This window comes from Ochotona curzoniae, unplaced genomic scaffold (assembly GCF_017591425.1).
Source record: "Ochotona curzoniae isolate NIBS_2020 unplaced genomic scaffold, NIBS_Ocur_1.0 contig_2321, whole genome shotgun sequence".
Classification (NCBI taxonomy): Eukaryota; Metazoa; Chordata; class Mammalia; order Lagomorpha; family Ochotonidae; genus Ochotona; species Ochotona curzoniae.
In genome coordinates, this window is record NW_024465421.1 from 570,292 (window position 1) to 584,435 (window position 14,144).

The 14,144-nt window shown below is 48.0% G+C and overlaps 1 protein-coding gene across 2 annotated transcripts in view; it reads right to left on the minus strand.

Annotated features, from left to right (window-relative positions):
* TPST1 (tyrosylprotein sulfotransferase 1) overlaps positions 1 to 13,555 on the minus strand; it is a 117,622-nt gene extending 104,067 nt beyond the window's left edge. Inside the window, exons 1-2 of one of the 2 annotated variants that reach the window (XM_040972754.1) lie at positions 13,427 to 13,555; positions 300 to 445 (exon numbers count right to left, since the gene is read on the minus strand). The gene's annotated coding sequence lies outside the window, so the exon portion shown is untranslated. The remainder of the gene's footprint in view (positions 1 to 299; positions 446 to 13,426) is intronic. The other variant, XM_040972753.1, reaches the window with a different exon arrangement.
* Positions 13,556 to 14,144: the final 589 nt, after the last annotated feature.

A 14,144-nucleotide genomic window follows, 5' to 3' on the forward strand; every position in this document is an offset into this window, starting at 1 on the left:
CATTCTTTATATAGTTAATTATGGTAAAAAGGTTCAAGGGCTACAGGAAAGTGGGTAAGACTGATTTTTTTCCATATAGTTACCTTCATGTTTAATGGGGGGTATTAAGGGAGAAGGCCCACCCAATTTCCCACCCTCCCCAGGTCCCGGATGTAGGGTATGCTCTGAGGTTCTTGCTCAGGTGGTTTGGATATTTCAACAGTTATGAATCGCTGCCAATCTTGCCACTCCAAGCACTGTGATGTCCCTCAGCTTCTTTCACCCCCCCAATACCACTGCCCCCACCTACGCACACTCACCCAGTGTTGCATTCCTCAGCCTGAACCATCCCTTACTTGTCAAAGCCTCCACCAGCGATGCACCTTTTGTATGTTTGTTTATTCCCACTCAGCCTTCGGCATGCAGCTTCAATCCATCACTTCCAGGAAGCTTTCCGAACAGCTCTCTGCCACATATGATACATGGGAAATGGTTCCTTATTAACACTCAAATGCACCCCTCTTTCACTGCTTCTTGCATCAGACGATGGCTTCCCTATTTTTTTCACTATTTTTTTTATTTAGTATGGACTTGTGAATAAATTAATTGGCTCTTGATTGCCAATAAGCTGCTTATAGTTAACCCTAGAGTCTATCAGTGAATTAATTGTGAGTTCTTAGTAGCTATGCATTTGACTATATCTTATCTTTTTCACTATTCCCCATGGTATAGAACAAGAAGCTATATATGTAATGAGCTCTTGATTTCTACCGACTGAATAACCACACTAAAACTCCTAAAGCTCCAACACTAACACCATCCTGGGATTTTTTAGAATAATGGTCTTTTGGGCCCAGCAGCGTGGCCTAGCAGCTAAAGTCCTCGCCTTGAACACATCAGGATCCCATTTGGGCGCCGGTTCTAATCCCAGCAGATCCACTTCCCATCCAGCTCCCTGCCTGTGGCTTGGGAAAGCAGTCAAGGACGGCCCAAGGCTTTGGGATCCTGCGCCCGTGTGGGAGACCCGGAAGAAGTTCCTGGATTCTGGCTTTGGATCCGCATAGCACTGGCCGTTGCACTCACTGGGGAGTGAATCATCGGACGAAAGATCTTGCTCTCTCTCTCTCTCCTCCTCTCTGTATATCTGACTTTCCAATAAATAAATAAATCTTACCAAAAAAAAAAGAATAATGGTCTTTTTTTCTGATTCCAATATTATATGGTTTGACTACATTTAGAAAAAGCAAAAACACAAAATTAATTTCCTGATTTGTCCTCTGCCCCTTGCTCTCCCAATCCACTGAATCAATGTATTTCATCTGCCTCTATCAATTACTCTCACTGATGAATGAGAATCTTAGTTTTTATAATCCTTTACACTGGGCGCAATAAGTCATTAGATACAGAAGCGCCAATGCCTGTTAAACTGTTAAATTAACTGTTAAAAATTTAAATAAATTAACATTTAAAAAAAGATACAGAAACACTTCTGTCCTAGAATAATTTGACTGAGGAAACTGAGGAAACTGAGGAAACTGAGCCTCAAAAGAGTTAAAAAATTTGCTTAATGTAGCAAACTGGTGACTACGGAAGAGTCTACATCGTGGTGCTTCCCAGGCATTAGGTTTGGTGGGAACAAAAACTCATGCATGTCAACAGGTACAGCGTTAAATAGATGAATTTAAGAGCATTTGTTATTAATTCTAAGGCTATTGTTGGCATATGGTCTTATAAGTATGCCTACCTTTGGAATTCTATTTTCTCTAGGATTATCTTATTATGAACATCTCAAATTTAATTAGAATGATAGAGGACAACTAAAAACATGTATGCACTATGCTTCCTGGGGATAAATGAACAGTGTATGTAACTGATCCTTCTGGAAACTCAGAAGGTATCATCAGGATGAGACTAAGAATGGGGAGCTGTCACTGGGGTGCAGCAGGTGAAGCTGCTGCCTATGATGCCAGCATCCCTTATAAGTTCCCCAGCTCCCTTCTACTAAACCTGGGAGAGCAACAGGTGATGACCCACATACTGGGCTACCTGCAACCCATGTGAGAGTTCCAGATGCAATTCCAGGTTCCCGGCTGTAGCCTGGACCAGCTGTGAGCATATGGGAAGTGAAACCGTATACTGAAGATTTCTTTTTCTCTTTCTCTCTCTTTCTCTGTTACTCTGTCTTTCAAATAAACAAATATCTTTTTTTAAATGGAGAGCTAGTGTTTGTCTTGAAGGAAAAATAGCTCTTCCAGGACAGTGTTTAGAGACAACCAGAGTAGTCCAGCATTTCACATACCACCACAGGTTTGCTTACAACACAGCTTCCAACAAAACCACTGTCCCAAACCCATGGGGACAGAATTGTTATCTTTATCCCAAGGCTGAGGAGGTATCAAAGCCTGCATGTGATATGTGTCCAAGGAGACTTTGAGGGATTCATGCTCCAAGACTTAAAGTTATAACAAGCTTGCCTAAATACATATGTATACATAATAGAAATGGCTGGAAATTCCCCAAATTTGGGACACACACACACACACACACACGTATTGCTTTAAAAGCAATACTCTTCAAATAAATAGCAAAAATGATCCAGAAAATCTGGCCACAGGGAAGACAAAGGAAACAAGCAAATGGAAACTATAAAACTGAAAAGCACAATAGCCAAAATAACCAAGTATACTGCAATAACCAAAATCTCCCTGGGTGGTCTCAATAGCAGAGGGAAGAGCCAATCGATTCAAAACTAGATGTCGAAAAGCAGGAGTTACTCAATCTAACTAACAGGGAAATGAAAAAGAGCAGTGTCTCATGGCCTTTGGAACCGTAACAACAACAACAACTCTAACACTCATACCATCACGGGGGCAGAAAGAGAGAACAAAGAGAATGATACTAGAAAATAAGTCTAGGAAACAGCTGGACAAGCCTTACAGTTTAAGAAAGTGAAGGAAACAAGAGACTTCATAATCAGACTTCTGAGAACAGAAGACAAAAAAATTCATTAAGGCAGCTGAGGGAAATTATATTACATATACACCAACAAAATTTCAAAAACAGATTTCTCGTATGAAGTCAAGATAGTTAAATACCAATCCCAAATTCCACAAAAGAAACAGGTGACATAAACTTCTAGAACAAAGGGTAAAAAAGCAACTCCAGGCTAGATTCCAGCCTTGAGAAATTATAAAATGGTATGACAAAGGAGCAATTATTAGTGTTTACTACCGGTGCAATTAAGTATTTGAGATTCATAGACTTTCCCCCACTCTAACACCAAAGCTTTGGAGACTCATTTACATACAGGCCTTACTATGTACCTCTTACTTCCTTTCCTTAGTTAAAAAGAAACTGACAAGTCATTGCTCAAAATCCTTCATCAGCTTGACAGTTTTGTTCTAATTAAAAATCCCCAAGTGCAAGAGCCTAAAATCAGAATTATTTGCTTTTTTAAGATTTATTTTTATTTTTATTGGAAAGGCGGATATACAGAGAGGAGGGACAGAGAAGATCTTCCGTCTGATGATTCACTCCCCAAGTGAGCACAACGGCCGATGCTATGCCAGTCCAAAGCCAGGAGCCTCTTCCAGGTCTCCCACACGGGTGCAGGGTCCCGAAGCCTTGGGCCGTCCTTGACTGCTTTCCCGGGCCACAGGCAGGGAGCTGGAAGGGAAGCAGGGCTGCCGGGATTAGAACCGGCGCCCATATGGGATCCCGGGCGTGCAAGGCGAGGACCTTAACCACTGTGCCATCGTGCCGGGCCCAATTATTTGCTTTTAAAATAATAGATTCATATGCCTTAACCATGTGAAATAAAATGTATTGTAATATGTGCTGGGGACAGCCCTGTGGCACAATGGGTAAAGCCACCTGGAACAACAGCATCAGTCCCGTGTTCCACACGTGCTCCAGTTCCCTGCTAACATAACTGGAAAGGAGAGGAAGATGGCCCAACCCTTGGGTCCCTGCACTCAGCTGCAAGATTCAGAAGGAACTCGTGTCCCCTGACTTCAGTCTGGGCCAGCCCTTGCCATTGGTGACCATTCAGGAGCTGAACCAGCGGGTGGAAGATCTCTCTCTCTCTCTCTTTCAGTCTCTTTCTGTGTCTTTCAAATAAACGAAAATCAATCTTTGTAAAAAAATAAGTTTGAACGAAACTCTGTAGTAACTGTCACAGCTTAACCACCTTAAAAAAACCAAGTCTCTGTACATCAAAAAATGTACCTGAACGAGTAATTTATACAGATTGTGCTGTGTGCTTTATAAGATGTATTTTTTAAAAATTTATTGGAAAGTCAGATTCACAGAGAGAACAATCTTCCAGCTGCTGGTTCACTTCCCAAGCAACCGCAATGGCTGGAGTTGAACCTATGAAATCACATCCAACAGGTGAGCTGGGATGGCCAAGGTCTGTGGGACACTGCTGGGTAGGGACTAGCAGAGGAGACGAAGGCCCCCTCACCCCCTGGGAACCAGTGGAGAAGCTCCAGGAAGGAGGAGACCATGGGCTTCCTCGCCCAGAGTGCACTTTTGCCCCCAGTGACTCCTTGGACACGCTTCTGTGCTCCAATCGATAGATCAGCCAACAGCAAAGCTACACCACAGATCAAAATAGCTTTGTTAACTTTTCTGGAACTCCGACCATATGAGAAATGCAGATCACTAACCAATTATGTCTTGTGACAGAATCCTAAATTTGAACTACTTTGATTAATCCTGGTGACATAGCCTAAGTTTGAACTACCGTAATTAAACCTGATGATCGTAACTAATCTTTTAACTTGTTTGAATTAAGTCTGACCTGTTGCTATGCCGAATGTATAAAAAACTGAAAGTCCGGAAATCAACTTTTGCCAGCAGCACACAAGAGCACTGTCTGCCCCATTCAGGTCAGTTACTTCCCGAGGTCCTTAAAAAGAAAACTTGCAGAGCTGATCTGCAGCCAGGAGCTTCTTCCAGGTCTCCTACATGGGTGCACAGTCCCAAAGGCTTTGGGCCATCCTCCACTGCCTTCTCAGGCCACAAACAGGGAGCTGGATAGGAAGTGAAGTAGCCAGGACACAAACCAGCACCTAGATGGGATCCTGGCACATGCCAGGTGAGGATTTAGCCACTAGGCTATAGCGCTGGGCCCCTGCTGTGTGCTTTTTCAAAGCTAAATTTATTTATTTATTTTTTTTTATTTGAAAGCCAGATTTGCAGAGAGAAGGAGAGTTAGAGAGAGAGAGAGAGAACTCTTCCATCCTTTGGTTCACTCCCCCAAGTAGCCACAATGGCAAGAGCTGAGCTGATTAGAAGCCAGGAACCAGGAGTTTCTTCCAGGTCTTCCACATGGGTACAGAGCTCCAAGGACCTGAGTTATCCTCTGCTGCTTTCCCAGGCTACAAGCAGGTAGCTGCAGCATAAGCAGAGCAGCTGATAAACAAAAATAAACTGGCACCCATATGTGATGCCAGTGCTGCAAGGTGAAGGATTAACCTGTTGAGCCACTGCACTGGTCCCTGTTACATGTTTTTTTAAAACAAGAATGACAATGCAAGTTTTGATTAATGATCTGGTAAGTAGCCAAGAGACAGCTGGTCAACCTGCAAAACCTACAAATCATGATTTACCAACTGACCATTCGAATAACTTGTCAAGTTTCTAAAATGCATCAAGTACTGCGCAAAGCAGTAATGAACAGATAAATACGGCACTGATCCCCAGCCTTAAGGCAAAAGAAAATGAGAAATCATTTTAATGAAATATTGTAAATATTTTAACAGGTACATGAATAACGCAGCAGGGAAGTGAGCAACTAACCCAACTAACCCACATGAGTTAAATTACTCCTCAGGGTTCTGTCACTCTTCTTCTCTCAGCCCAGTTCTCAATCCTAGATGTGTATAACCATCCCATGACTGGTCCTGCACCAGACCAAACAAAATAGAATTTCTGCAGGTGCCCGGATCCTTTCACCCCCCATCCTTTAAAGGTCGCCCCTGATAGTTTTTCAAGTAGTACTTGCGCTGAAAATCATCAGAGAAAGCAATCTCACCTATTTCTGAAGAACTTAGATTCTATTCTGGCACAGATCATAAATCTACCTTCAGGCCCAACTACTTGAGCTATTTCCTTGGGCAGCAAGAAAGTCAACTGCTATAGGCAGTTGACTAGATTGCCTTGTACCTATGTGAGCGTTACACTGCTGGAAGAAAAGCAGTCAGTGGCTGGCAGCATTGTGGGCTACGTCTTTGCCAACTCTGTATTAACTGTACTTGTGTCCAGCATAGCTGCCTGTTCTTTAAAGACCTTTGGGGAAGAAGCAGAGCACCCACAGTGCCACCATGGTGCATGCCAGCTGGGGCACTCTACTGTCATGCGCATGTCGGGGGTCGGGGGAGGCATGCACTGCTAGGAGCTGGACTCTGGGGATGGGTTTGAATGGAATTCCCCGAGGGTTTGTTTGCCATATATAAAATGGTTTCTTTGGGCCTCCATAGATCAGGCCACAGCAGCCATAGGTAATCATGCGAGTTGAGACGGGATGGATTAGAAGGGGAAATCCAAAGGGTCTTGCTGAGTGAGGCCAAGAAATCCACCTTGCACGAGACTCTGGGCTGGGGGTGGTCCAGCCAGGTTATACCACCCACCAACACTCACGAAAGCCATGGTTGGGGGCAGGTCTGATGAGGGTCCCTTCAGGTAACCCCAATCAGGCTGCAGAATCCATTGGCAAGTGTTGGGGTTGGGGTGAGCCATGCCAGGCTGTGTTGCAGCACCTGCCAGAATGTACAGAAACCAGAGCTAGGAGCAGGAATCTCTGGGGACAACCCTACTATACTGAAGCACCCCTTGGCATGCATGAAAGCTGGGATTGGAGCAGCCTGAGCCAGGCTAGGCCATAGCACCCAATGACAAGTGCTAGAGCAGGTTGGGTTGAGCTGGGACAAGCTGCAGGACCTGCTGTAAAATGTAAGAGATCTGGGGTTAGACCTGGTAGGGGTCCTCAGGGGGCTTCCAAACTAGGCTGGTGCCACACCACTAGCTGGTGCACGCAAGAGCTGTGTCTAGGGGTGGGTTGGGTCAGGCCACTGCATATGAGAGCTGTGTCTGAGGGAGGCTGGTAAGAGTCCTCAGGGGTCGGGGCCCGGCGCGGTGGCACAAATGGTTAAGGTCCTCGCCTTGCACACCCGGGATCCCATATGGGCGCCGGTTCTATCCCAGCAGCCCCGCTTCCCTTCCAGCTCCCTGCCTGTGGCCTGGGAGAGCAGTTGAGGATGGCCCAAAGCTTTGGGACCCTGCACCCGTGTGGGAGACCCGGAAGAGGCTCCTGGCTTCAGATTGGCATAGCATCGACTGTTGCGCTCATTTGGGGAGTGAATCATCGGACAGAAGATCTTCCTCTCTGTCTCTCCTCTCTGTATATCCGCCTTTCCAATCAAAAAATAATAAAAATAAATCTTAAAAAAAAAAAAAAAGAGTCCTCAGGGATCTTCCTGACTAGGCCACAGCTCCCACTGGTACAAGTAACAAGTAGGTCTGAGAGCTCAATAAGCCAGGTCACATCTGCCAGTGTGCACAACAACCAGGTCTGGGAACAGGTCAGGCAGGCCACAGTACCTCCCAGTGCACAAGAGTCACATCTATGGCGGGGCAAGCTGGGCTAGGCTGCAGCACCCACTAGTGTGTGCAAGTCAGGACTGGGAGCAGGCCAGGCTGGGATAGACTGCAGTACCCAATGGCACATGTGAGAGCTGAGTCTGGGGGCTGGCCTGAAAGGGATTCTTAGCATTCTCCCAACAGACCACAGCACCTACTGGCATAAGAAAGCACTGGGTCTGAGGATAGGTCAGAACAGGCCACAGCACTCACCAGTGTACTTGAGAGCCAGGTCTGGGTGCAGGTCTGGAAGGGTGCCTCCAGAGTCTCCCAAACTAGGAGCAGCACTCACTGGCCAGGCTATACCCCTGGCACATGCAGGCACCAGGTCTGGACATGAGTCCAGATAGGGTTCTTGGGAAGTGTTCTGACCAGGCCGCATAACCCACCAGTGCACATTAGCTAGGCCTTGGGGTGGACCATGTTAGGCAAGTTTGCTGGTATACAGTGAGAGCCAAGACTCTTAGGAGTTAGCCCAAAGGGTCCACTCTAGCTGATCCCTAACCTCAGGGCATACCACATGTAAGCCTGGTCTGGTCTGGTCTGGTCTGGTCTGGTCTGGTCTGGGAGCACATGTTATAGGGCTGTCTCCATTGCTGATTCCATGTGAAGAAAGACCACATACCAGAATGCATATGAAAGACAGACAGTTGGCCTCTCTGACTGAATAGAGATGATCTTGAATGCCTCTTTAAAACATGGAGAAGAACAGACTGAACAACACTGCAGGCCAAAATCTTCACCAAGCATCTTAGGCATACCACAACATAGACAGCCATTAAGAAGGGGAAGTAGTTATCTCACACCTGCTGTCACAAAGGCAACACCATCTCAGAACAGTCCAGACTACTCAAGTATCACGTTCAAGGCATTCTTCCCCCCCATCAGGAACCCTAGGACAACATCAGGGGATCATCTCTGGCCCTTGGCGCTAATGTGGTCTGGCAGTGAGGAGCAGCACAGCATCTGCCTCCCACTACTGTCCCCCACCCTCATAGACACAGGAGAAAGGGTGAGGTCTTTCCCCTCATTCACTTCCCAATATCACTTCCCATCTCACCCAAAGAAGTGCATGGGTCTGTAATCCCCTTACTTATGTAACAAAAAGTTAAATATAAATAAGTATAAATTTTAAAATAATAAAAATAAGGGTCTGGCATGGTTGCCTAGCAGCTTAAGTCCTCGCTTTGAACGTATCGGGATCCCATATGGGCACAAGTTCTAATCCTGCCAGTCCTACTTACCATCCAGCTCCCTGCTTGTATCCTGGGAAAGCAGTCAAGGATGGCCCAAAGCCTTGGGACCCTGTCCCCGTATGGAAGACCAGGAAGAGGGGATATAGACATGAATCAAAACGCATCCTGGCTTCAAAAGCTTACCGGTAGAAGAGAGAAAATGGAAAAAAGTTACGAAGCACATAAATTCAACAATCCTAAGTATTTTGGCAGTAGAGCTCAAGAGCAAGATGACGTGGGAGGAAACGCAGGCTTTACTGCAGGAATTACCGCGGGCATGGATAATCTACAAGCGGTTAAGAGGATGAAGGGCATTCCATGGAGAAAGAGAAACACAGCAAAAGGCATTGCTAAATGCTGAGCTCGGGTAACACACATGATTTCTAAGGATTTCATATGACTACTGCCTAAAGCCAGGCACGCACCAAGACGAAAAGCCCGAGACACGCCAGGCTTGGCAAGAACTTCCTGAGTTCAAAGCTTTCAAAGGTTGCTCATTATCATCAGGGCAAAACTGTAGAAAAACACACAAGGTCACGTGCAAGCTGCCTCGCTGACACCGATCAGCCACCCTCACATGCCCTCTCTTCAACCTTTTCAAATCACCAATTCTTTTCCAAATATACGGAGACCCCACATAACTTCATACAAGTCATTTTCTCTTCCCCCAAAAGGCCTGTTTCGCCTTACTTCTCCTTGCCTAAATTCAGTTCTTAAAACTGGACTGGTTTACTGAACACATGCCACGTGTCTAGCATCTTAATCGCACTACACTGAATGGTCTACCAGTGCACATGAACAAGTTCCCAAAAGGGCAGGGTTGCAGCACAGCAGGCTGGGCCTCCACTTAGGAAAACTGCATCCTATGCTGGAGTCCTCGCCACTCTTCTTCCCATGGAGTTTCCTGCTCATGCGTCCTAGGAGGCAGTAGATCATGACCCAAGTTCTTAGATTCCTGCCCCCCCATGCAGGAAAGTTAAACAGAGTTCCTGGCTTCTAGCTTCAACCTGGTCCAGCCCTGACTATTGCAGCAACTTTGGAGAGTGAATCAGCAGAGGCGAGATCTTTCTATATCCCTCTCTTTGTCCTTCAAGTAAACTGAAGTGAATAAACTTTAAAAAAAAAATAGTTTATGAGATTTAAAAGTTTGTTTTGAAGCAAAAGTTTTTAAATCGTATATATATGAAGGGTCTTCAGAAAGTTCATGAATGGGCCAGCACTGTGGAATAGCTAATAAAGCAGACTGCACCACCGCATCAACTTGGACACTGGGTCCAGTCCTGGCTGCTTCACTTTGGATCCAAGTCCCTGCTAATTCACTCGGGAGAACAATGGAGAATGGCCAGGTACTTTGGGCTGCTCTCCCTATGTGGAAGATCTGGAAGAAACTCTGGGCTTTTGGCTTCAACCTGATCCAGCCCCAGTTGTTGCAGCCATTTGCAAAGTAAACCAGTGGGCGGAAGATACTTCTCTCTCTTCCTCTCTCTACTTTTCAAACAAATAAACAATAACTCTGTTTTTAAAAAAAATTAAATCTATTTTTCCACAAGCTTCCAGATGTACCTTTGTATTTCCTTTTTTTGGCATCATGAAAGGCCCAGGATAAGATCAAGTCCTTGGTGCAGAAAGTTTAGTAGATCTGGTCATCACAGGTCAGAATGTTTCAAGGAAACAAGCGTCACAGTGAGGCCGAGATTTTAGAAACAGAAATCAATCCACAAGTGATATGAAGAATGGGCCGGAGTGCAGGTTCCTGAGGCAAAGGAGCCATGAGGCAATGCTGACTGTTTTCATAAAATCAGGAAAAAAGAAAGAAAAAGAAAATGACAACAAAAATAATGAAGATCTGAATCAATCTTCTGAAAATAAGAAAATAAAGAATTATTTAAGATAGCAACGCTAGATCTATGATAGGCTTAATGTGAGGAGGAAAAAAAATGATTCTGAAATTCTAGGATAAACATCTTGCTAGCTTTTTGGTTTTGTTGTTTGTTTGTTTGGAAAGTCAGATACACAGAGAGGAGGAGAGACAGAGAGGAAGATCTTCCGTCCGATGATTCACTCCCCAATGGATACGATGGCAGAAGCTGCACCAATCCAAAGCCAGTAGCCTGGAACTTCTTCCAGGTCTCCCACGTGGGTGCAGGGTCCCAAGGCTTTGGGCCATCCTCGACTGCTTTCCCAGGCCACAAGCAGGGAGCTGGATGGGAAGCGGAGCCGCTGAGATTAAAACTGGCGCCCATATGAGATCCCGGCATATGCAAGGCAAGGACTCCAGCTGCTAAGCTACTGCGCCAGGCCCTAGGATAAATATCTTAAAATAGGTAGAACATATATATATATGTGTTTGCCATGGGCATGGGTAGAGAGCAGATGAAGAACAACAATCACTTTTGAAGTACCAAGTATCTAAGTACAGTTATCCAATACAGATGGAAATCAGGACCTGACGTTCGACAGGAATAGGTCAAAAAATGCATCTTGGAAAGCCATAAATAAAGGTGTTATTTGATGCCATCCCGGCCAGTGTTACAGCAGTTTGTCATGCTAGCATCCCATATCAGACCAGTAGTTCTAGTCCAGGCCGCTCACGCACTGAATACTGCTAACGTACCTGACAAAGCAATGGACCGCAGCGTACACACCTAGATCCCTGCCACCCGCATGGGAGACCCAGAGGCAGTTCTGGGGCCCTGACTTTGGCCTGGACCAGTCCTAGCCTGTGCAACCATTTGGAAAGTGAACCAGCAGGTGGAAAATTTCTCACTGGCTCTCCCTCCCTGTGTGTGTCACTCTTCCTGTCAAGTAAATAAAGATTTAGTTTTTTTTTTAAGTCGCAGGAAATCAGAGAGAACAGACGAAAGAACAAAAATGAAAACCTAGAGAGTGGTCCATCCATCTGAGAATGGGAAAAAAAAAAAAGACAGGAGAGAAGAGCAGCAGAGACAGATTTTTGTTTTGTTTGTCATAAATGGTGGAAACTTAGGTCCGTAAATACGCATGAGAACGGACAGGGAGGTAGAGACCAGAAATGACAGCGGTCCAGGCACAAAAATGACAGGTCCCAAGGAACTCAGGGCTGATGGGCAACAAGTCATTCTGTGAAGTAGGAGGCAGAATCAGCAAAGACAGGGCAGGAGCAGGACAAAGCGGTACAGCAGAAAAGCAAAGCTACAGTCATACAAGCAGAGCAAACGGAGCTGAAACCAGAAATTCACAACAGCTCCCAGAACCTCAGTTTTCCCCCAGCCTTCCCCAACCGATTCATCCAGACTTGAACCAAATGAGGCAAGAACGGCACAAGCCCTAACAATGCTTTTATCATTTGAAAAAAAAAAGTCACATTCATTTTCCTTTTTTAATTAAAAAAAAAAAAAAAGACTGTGGCTATCGCTTGGGTAGCCAGCGTGTTGGAGCCAGGAAGCGTGGACAGTTCCGCTTACACTCTGGGAACTTGTTCAGACTTTTTCACTTTTTCTGGCCCCTGCAGTAGTAGCTGACTTCAACAAAACCCACAAATGATCCCTCCTGGCTCTTAAAGGATCAAAATTGAGGGCCTCTCCCCGGACTACCCAGCTAACAGATGAAAAATGGACAATACCAACACGCGATGTTTCCGTGAAAGAATGGCTCTGTAAGCACCAGGTTGAGGAAGGGGGGCAGTAATTAGACCGCAAAAGCTCACTGAACAGCAGCCCAAGGATCCTCTGAAGGGCGATTAGCATAAAGCAACACAGAACCCAAAGATAGTGGAGTTTGCGCTTCTTCTAGATACAGACGGTAAGTAACTGACAATGAGAGATCCCTGCTGCCATCTCCTGAACCACCTCCCTCTCCCCCCAACTCTTCAACCACAGGACTTCTCTCTACCGCCGCCTGGGTACCAAAGGCTGACACGGTGAGCACCGACTACGTGCCTGGCCTACTGTGTGCTAGGCTGTTGTCAAGGCGCTGCTTATCTAAGGACTGAGACATGCATCACCAATGATGGCATCCAGGAGGGTAACAGTTAGGAAAGAGTTAGGAAGGTGGTTGATGACAGTGAGGGGAGAAGGGGCGACTCAGGAAGGATCGGAGAGTCCTGGGGGGTCGGGGGGGGGGGGGGGCAGATGGCTGAAATGCCCAGGGCATAAAGCTTAGGGGTGGGAAGGTGGCAGGGGAGCTGCTGCAAGCAGGGGGAGAGGTGAGGGCAAAAGCGATCCCGGAGCACGGGTCGGGGGGGGGGGGGGCGGTCTCCTCGTGGGACGCAGCCGCGAAGGACTCGATTCCCAGCACCACGGGGGGAAGGAGACGGCGGAGAGGAGCAGAGGAGGGAGACCGGCCACGACCCGACCGGGGCGAGGCGAATCCGGATCCGAGGAAGGAGACCCGGGGCCGAACGGGCCAGAACCTGGGGCGCAGGCGTTGGGGGGGTGGCGGGGTTGCACAACCGTCCCCCGGGAGACCAGCGGGCAGAGGATGGCAGGACGCAGCCGGCGAGGAACGGGAAGCCGGGTGGGCGGCGGCGGCAGCGGCGGGGACAGGGCAGGGTTGGCGGGGATGACGCTCCGGGGAGCAGTCCGCCTTACCTGGCACGGGTGAGGAGCCGCCGCGCCGCCTCGCCGGCATCCTGCGCTCAGCCGCTTGGCCCGCCGCCCTAGGTGAGGGCCATGCCGCCCGCCCTCACCGCCCAGCGCTAGGCTAGCCGCTGCCAGCCGGGCCCGGCCCCGCCGCGCAGCGAAGCCGCCACCCGCGCCCGCGGCCGCCTCAGCAGCGACTCCCGCCGTCGCCGCCTCAGCGCCGGCCGCCTGCCTCGGGGGCAGCTGCCGGGATCACACGCGTGCTGCGATTGGCCGACGGACGCTCGGGGCGGCGATGTGTCGGCCTCTCGGATTCGTGGGTTGTGACCGGCCCGCCCGGGGAGGGAGGCGTGGCTGGGGATTGACCGAGGGGGTCCGGCAGGCGTCCGGCGGAGGGGGTCTGACGTCGCGGTCGGGCCTGCGCCCCCCGCAAGCCCTGTCCGGGCGCGCTTCCGGAGAGGGGGACGCCTTGGCAGCAGCCACCTGCCTTGCCAGGGCGAGCTGTTGCCGGGGCAACCGTACGCGTGGCCCAGCTGGACAGGAGCGGGCTGCAAGTGGTCAGCCTCACCTCCCCGGGAAGGTCCGGATGTAGGTTTCCCAGCAGGCTGCACCCGTGAGAACCTGGGACCGCGCGCACACACACACACACACAGAAAAATCAGCTTTTCCAGGATTCTCCCTCCTCCGCCTGTCCACACTGCCTCAAGCCCCGGGGCGCTTAGGAGAG